The following is a 6,282-nucleotide window of genomic DNA, read 5'->3' as shown; positions in this document are numbered from 1 at the left end:
ACCCCACGGCACAACCCCAGATGTCGCCCACTCAGCCCTCCCTGGGTGCCAAGTGCTGGTGGCCATGCGGGAACTGGGCTCAGCAGCCTGGCCACTGAGGCCCGGGCCCTTCCTCCCTGTCCCGCCTCTGCCCTCCCTCACCGGGTCCGCCCGCCTCACCCCGGGGCTCCCCAATCCACCCCAACCCTCCCTGCCTGGCACTCCCTGCCTGGCACTGGAGTCACACGAGGACAGACCCAGGGGCGAAATACTCGGAAACGCCTTTCTTTTTCCTCTTCGTTTAATGAGGGGGAAGGGGAAGAGCAACACCGCGGAGCTGGAGGAAACAGCAGGACAAACCAGGGAGGACCTTGGATCCTGCAGAGCCAAGGGGGCGAGCAGGGGGTGAGGAGGAGCCCGCAGCTCCACCTCCAGGGCCAGCAGCTGGTGGCTTCACCCCATCAAGCTGTGCTCCTCCCCTCTGCGGCCCCTCCTCCGGCCCCTGGGAGCCACCGGGCTTCAGTCCGTGCCAGGAGGGCCCGGGGTGCGAGGACTGAGCACCCAGGCCGCCCACCTGTCTGCTCCCTGCCGGGTGCTCTCTGCCCGGCAGCCTCCGCCCTGTGCGTCCTGCTGCTCTGCAGATGTGCTGCCTCCTGGCCGAGGCCGGCGCGGGGAGCCAGAGGCGGGGTGCTGGGAGTGGCAGGTGCGCACCCCGCAGAGCCTGGCCCGATGCTGCCTGCTGGTGACCGCCGTCCGGGCGGAGAAGGAGCAGCCTCCCGTTTTATTTTTGAAACTTTGCTGGGAGATATACATACTATAAAGTTTACCATTTTCACGATGTTTTTCCCATTTTAAGCACTGTTCAGCGTCCGGCTCTTCGGCGTGGAGGGCGGTCACAGCGTGCAGCTGCCGCCGAGCATCCCTCCTCCTGCAGATCCCGCAGGCAACAGCGAGTGTCCCCCCGGCCGCCGCCCCCCGTTCGCTGTGCCTCTGACTGTGCCGCCCTCAGAACCACAGGTGAGCAGCATCCTGCCGCCCTCCCCCTTCTGACGGGTGCGGCCGCAGCCCGAGGCCCGATGTCCCTCCACGTGGTGCCCACGCGGGAGCTCCCGCCCCGTGGCAGCTGGATGCTGTTCCGTGGACCGTCCGTGGCCTGTGTGGCCTACCCGGTCATCACAGACCCACCCACCCCGGGTTGCCTCCGCCTTCTGACTATTCTAAGTAACGTCGCCGTGAACATCAGGGTGACATCTTTTCAAGGCCCTGCTTCAGTTGTCTTGAGTATATCCATACTTTCAAAAGAATTGTATTTAAGGTCGATTTGCCGACATACAGCTCTTCCCATCACGTGCCCCCCTCGGTGCCCGCCGCCCATCCCCCACCCCCACCTCCCCTTCCGCACCCCTCGGGACCAGGAGGCCCTCATGGTTTGTCTCCCTCTCTGATTTTTCCCACTCAGTCTCCCTCCTTCCCTTACGGTCCCTTTCACTATGTCCTACATTCCCCGGAGGAGTGACACCATATGGTGATTGTCCTTCTCTGGCTGACTTCACTCGGCACCATGCCCTCCAGCTCCAGCCACTCAGTATAAATGGTGGGTGCTCATCCCTACTTTCATAAGGTGCCTCGGGTGATCTGAGGCAGCTATAGGGTTCAGGACCTTCCATGCATACGGCAAGGAGAGTAGAGGGATTGATGGGGAAGACGGGAGTTTGGGGCAATGAGGGACAAGGCAAAGGTCAGGAGGGCCCTGCGTGCAGTGGAGGCATTTTCCGTGGCTTAGAACCAATGGAAGAGATGGAGGAAAGACCTAGGACCGTGAAAAGGAGAGGATTCCAGGTGACCCAATTCCTTCAGGAGAGGTGACGTCATCTGCTGAGCACAGTGGGGATAGGGCCAGGGTGAAGGTGAGAGTGGAGCTTGGGGAAAGGGGAGATTCGTAGCGGCTGCAGAGAAGGCAGTGGGAGCGTAGACGATCAAAGGACCGAGACCAGCAAAAGGTCCTAGTGGCGCGTCTGTGTTGGAGGAGACGTGGCGGACGTAGCAGGAACTTCTCTTAACTAGAGTCAAGCACATTCGAAGGCAGGATGTATGGAAAGTGTGTGGCCAGTGGATGAGAAGTCGTTAGGAGGCCATAGGGTGCCTGGGAGCACCCGGGCAGATGGGCGCCTGGCAGACCGGGACACGCCCCTCCAGGGCGAGGTGCAGAGACTGGAAACCATCCAGAGCTGGAAATGGGCCAGAGGCTGTGGCGGAAGGTCAAGGGAGGGGCGGGAGGCTGCTTGCCAGGGGAGTGCTGAGACGGCACCTGAGCAGCCCCACGTCCCGCAGAGGCGCCCCGGGACCCGCACGGGGAGTCCCGGCCTCCTGCGCCGACACCCTCGTCTTACCCGTCGCGGCAATCACGATGCCCCGGGAGAGCAACCTCTGCACCTGGACGGATGGTCTTTGCAGCCAGTGACAACCCGCCTTACCGACCAAGGTCTTCCAGGTTGACCCTGGGAGCTAGAATGTTCCCTTGTCCCGCCTCGTCGCTCTGTCACTGCACCACTCAGCCCCGTCCAGGGCCACCAGAAACAGGAATCGCAGACTTCAGGGAGTCCCACGGCGAGTTGAGGCAGGCCTAGAGGTTCCAGAAGTCCTCACCCTGCTTTACTCTGACAGCTGCGGGCTGCAGTGGCAAGGTCTCCTGCGGGCTCATTTTGAGCTCATCTTTGTAAAAAAAAAAAAAAAAACAGAAGTTTTCTAAGCAATGGTACTGAAAAATCCATTCCCCTCTTCCTCCTTTTCTCCTTGATGACCCAATCTGTCTTTTTGATCCGGAATCTATGCAAATATGAAGCCCTGTTCATGTTTCCGTCTGGTGCCCCCGTTTGCCCCCGAGTGTTTGTTGGCATCGTCCCATGTCTTCACGCTCCGCGGTCGCAGCCCCATCCCTGGGTAACTGCCGGGCCTCCCTCCTGCCTGCCGTTGCTGCCCGCCGCTCGCCGCCGTTACCTTTCACTGGCCCCGCTGGGCTCGGGGCTGCCCTGTGACTCCGCCGCCGTGCTAGGCCTACACACAGGCCTGTTTGTTTTTCCAAGTAGCCTCTTTCGCTACCATTTCGCCGTCCACATTTTACCGCCTTCCATTTATTTGTTCCTCCTTGTCTACTTCCTGTTGCGACCCGGCCTGTTAGAAGCACTTAGGAGGCAGGCAACCTTGGGACGCCACCGCACTACTGGAGTCCTCGCAAGTGTCCTAAGCGACAGTGTCCTTCAGCTGCAAATGTGCAGGCGGCCTGGCAAGGTGCCCGCTGACTCTGGGACAGCCCGGTCCTCAGAGGCTGTGGGGGGAATCGACCTTGCTTAATAAATAGAATAAGCAGACATAATTAACTGTAAAGATGGTAGGCTGGGAGGCGAAGAAGGTACAAAAGGAAGTGTCCTCTCGTTCTTTTGCATGTGCCAGGGCGACACGTTCGTGTGCCACAGGGTTCCAACCGATGATGGAAGTGGGGCCACTCCAGGCTCTTGTTGGAAATGCCCAGGACCCTCCTTGCTCCTTCTGCAGCCTGCCTCCACCTCATTCCAGCTTCTGCAGAGCTGCTGACCTTTGATCCCTCTGTTTGCCTCTAGAAACCGGTATTGGCCCTGGTTTCCTGTGTTTGTACTGCCAGCACTCCCTGGGGACTTAGGCGGTTTAATTCCTGGCCGCCCCAAGCAGAAGCCCCCACGCTCGCTCTGGTCCCATTTTGAACCAACTCTAGATGCTACCGTCAGGCTTCTTCCCTCTGTCCAGGCCTTCAGAGGCCGTCAAGTTTGGGAACGGGAGGGGGTGGTGGACAGAGATCCCAAGGAGTGTTTGAAGGATTCTTGACCCGGGCCTCAGAAGTGTGGGAAGAGAGAGGTTTCAAGAAGGGAATGGAAAGTGGTTCGGAATAAGTTCTTTGCCATCTGAATAAAAGAAGAAAGAAATATAGGGGAAAATGAAAGCATCAGTCAAATGGTTAAGAATATCACAAATCCCAAACTGGCAAGGGTTTTAGGATTAGGGAAGAGGGGGCCCCGCGTGGGCGGCTCCATGGTTGAGCGTCTGCCTTCAGCTCAGGGCGTGACCACGGGGTCCCAGGATCGAGTTCTGCATCGGGCTCCCTGCAGGGAGCCTGCTTCTCCCTCTGCCTGGGTCTCTGCCTCTCTCTCTCTCTCTCTCATAAATAAATAAAATCTTAAAAAAAAAAAAACAGAGAAAAAATATTGAGTCAAATATTGGTGTGGAACATAAGAATCTGTATCAGAATCAGCTCTTATAAAATACAGTAATAATAATAATCCAGATAATCAACTCACAGCGGGCTGAGGCTAGGGAAGGTAAGGAGAATGTGACTGAGCACCAAGGAAGGAAGTACTCCGTGTCTTCAGGAGCTGGGGGGCATCTCAGAGGCGTCGTGGGGAACATGAGCCTCAGGGGACCTGGATCACTAGGTGAGATTGTAAAGGAAAAGGGGACTCGCGGACGGTTCAGTGGGTTCTCGTGACCTATGACACGCTGTAGAGGAGCTCTCTTGAGGTCCGTGAACAAAGCACATCTTTGCTGTTTTCCCAAAATGAGAAAGAATAAGAAGACTCCCTAACAAACGGTGGTTTCTGGATGTTGGGGTGATTGGCGGTCAGATGCTGCAGCGTCTCTACCTGGGACCCGCGTGGGAGGTGTGCTCTGTGACCTGGAGAGCAAAACCATGGGCTTAGGGTGCAATCGCCTTCCATAACGAAAAGCTTGACCCGCAGTGGCTTCATCGATAAAGAAGTTCAATCATCTCACATAACAGAAATCCCAGGTTACCAGAACTTCCCACACACATCGTGTGGGGCCCAAGCTATTTCCTCCACTCTGCCAAGTGCAGTGGAATTTTTTTTTGCATGTCTTTAGGCTAATTTCCCCACAGTCACAAGACGGTGGCTGCAACCCCCCCACAGAACTGCATCTCAAGCATGAAGAAAGGGGCGAAGGCCAAGGACATTCCCCTCCTGAGGCTCCGTCTTCCCATCGAGAAGGAACGTCTTTGGCGAACTCTCCGGCACGTTTCCCTGAAGTCTCATTGGCCAGAATTGAATCATATGCTTACCCCTGGCGAATTACTGGCAAAGATTTCAGCCATTCATGATTCATCCCCTCCGTCTGGGCTAGACGGGCCAGCTTCCATGAGCTCAAGGGATCTCTGCTCACTTTCTGAACAAAACCAGACTTCTCTTTGGCAGGGGAGGGAGTGGCGATGACAGGGGGTAGACAGGGAGCGCATCTGCCACGTCCACCAGAGCTCCGGGTCCCTGCCCCGGTCACTTCTCCAGTGGCCACAGCCAGCCTCTTCCTTAGCTACAACCTACGGCTCTTGATCTTGGCCTTCATTTCCAACTCTGAATTTTCCCCCCATTTCTTGAAAACTATTGTTCCTGAAAAATGGGTCTGACTTATGCAAGAGAAGTTACACAGAACTCCAGCCGGTAAATCCTTATTCAGAGAAACCCTCTTGGCCGTCCCCTATAAAATTGGCGAATAAATGTACTTTTGTATGTTTTAAGTTTTAAAAATGTTAACGTTAGGTACCCTTTTTATGACTCTCCTCCCTAATGAGATGGGCTAAAAATGAACCAGTCTGTAGACCCGACTGCTGTAGGCAAGAGGGCTTCCCATATTGTCATCGTTAGCTTTTCTGGCCTGAATCCTCTTCTGGATTGAAATCTAGAGGACAGGACAGCCCCGCTCAGTGGTTGAGCTCCTGCCTTCAGCCCAGGGTGTGGACCCCGGAGTCCCGGGATTGAGTCCCACATTGGGCTCCCCGCAGGGAGCCTGCTTCTCCCTCTGCCTGTGTCTCTGCCTCTCTCTCTTTCTCATGAATAAATAAAATCTTAAAAAAAAAAAAAAAAGAAATCTAGAGGACAGAGTTCAATGTCCTAAGCAAGTCTGTACCCTGACCTCTAGAAGTGTAGTTCCGCAGCTACCAGCCACACACAGTGACAGAGCATTTGAAATGTGGCAAATGAGACTGAACAACTGAATTTCTAGTTGCATTTAGATTTTAGTTAAGTTTAAAATCTAATTCAGTTATTAGAAAACTTCCAAGTGTGCTTGTAACAACCCAGGTAGCTGAATCTACTTCTCTAACTGTCGAGTGGATGAAATCTGAATACAGATTGACTCTTTCTCATAAAAACTTAGCATCGGACTTGAGATGTGCCCATAATATGGGATTTTGAAAACTTGATATGGGAAAAAAAAATGTAAAAACCAATCTCATGAATAGTTTTTTATGTTGATTACACGATG

At 55.0% G+C, this 6,282-nt stretch overlaps 1 long non-coding RNA gene across 1 annotated transcript; it reads right to left on the bottom strand.

The window, feature by feature from the left end:
- Positions 1 to 285: 285 nt before the first annotated feature.
- On the bottom strand, positions 286 to 3,622 carry LOC121486286. Its single transcript, XR_005986593.1, has 2 exons — positions 2,977 to 3,622; positions 286 to 2,691 (listed from the first exon to the last, which is right to left on the bottom strand). It is a non-coding gene; the product is annotated as an uncharacterized LOC121486286 (long non-coding RNA).
- Positions 3,623 to 6,282: the final 2,660 nt, after the last annotated feature.

Source organism: Vulpes lagopus, chromosome 3 (genome assembly GCF_018345385.1).
Source record: "Vulpes lagopus strain Blue_001 chromosome 3, ASM1834538v1, whole genome shotgun sequence".
In the NCBI taxonomy this organism is placed as follows: Eukaryota; Metazoa; Chordata; class Mammalia; order Carnivora; family Canidae; genus Vulpes; species Vulpes lagopus.
Note: the sequence above shows the minus strand (reverse complement) of the source record. Positions and strands in the feature narration are given on the sequence as shown.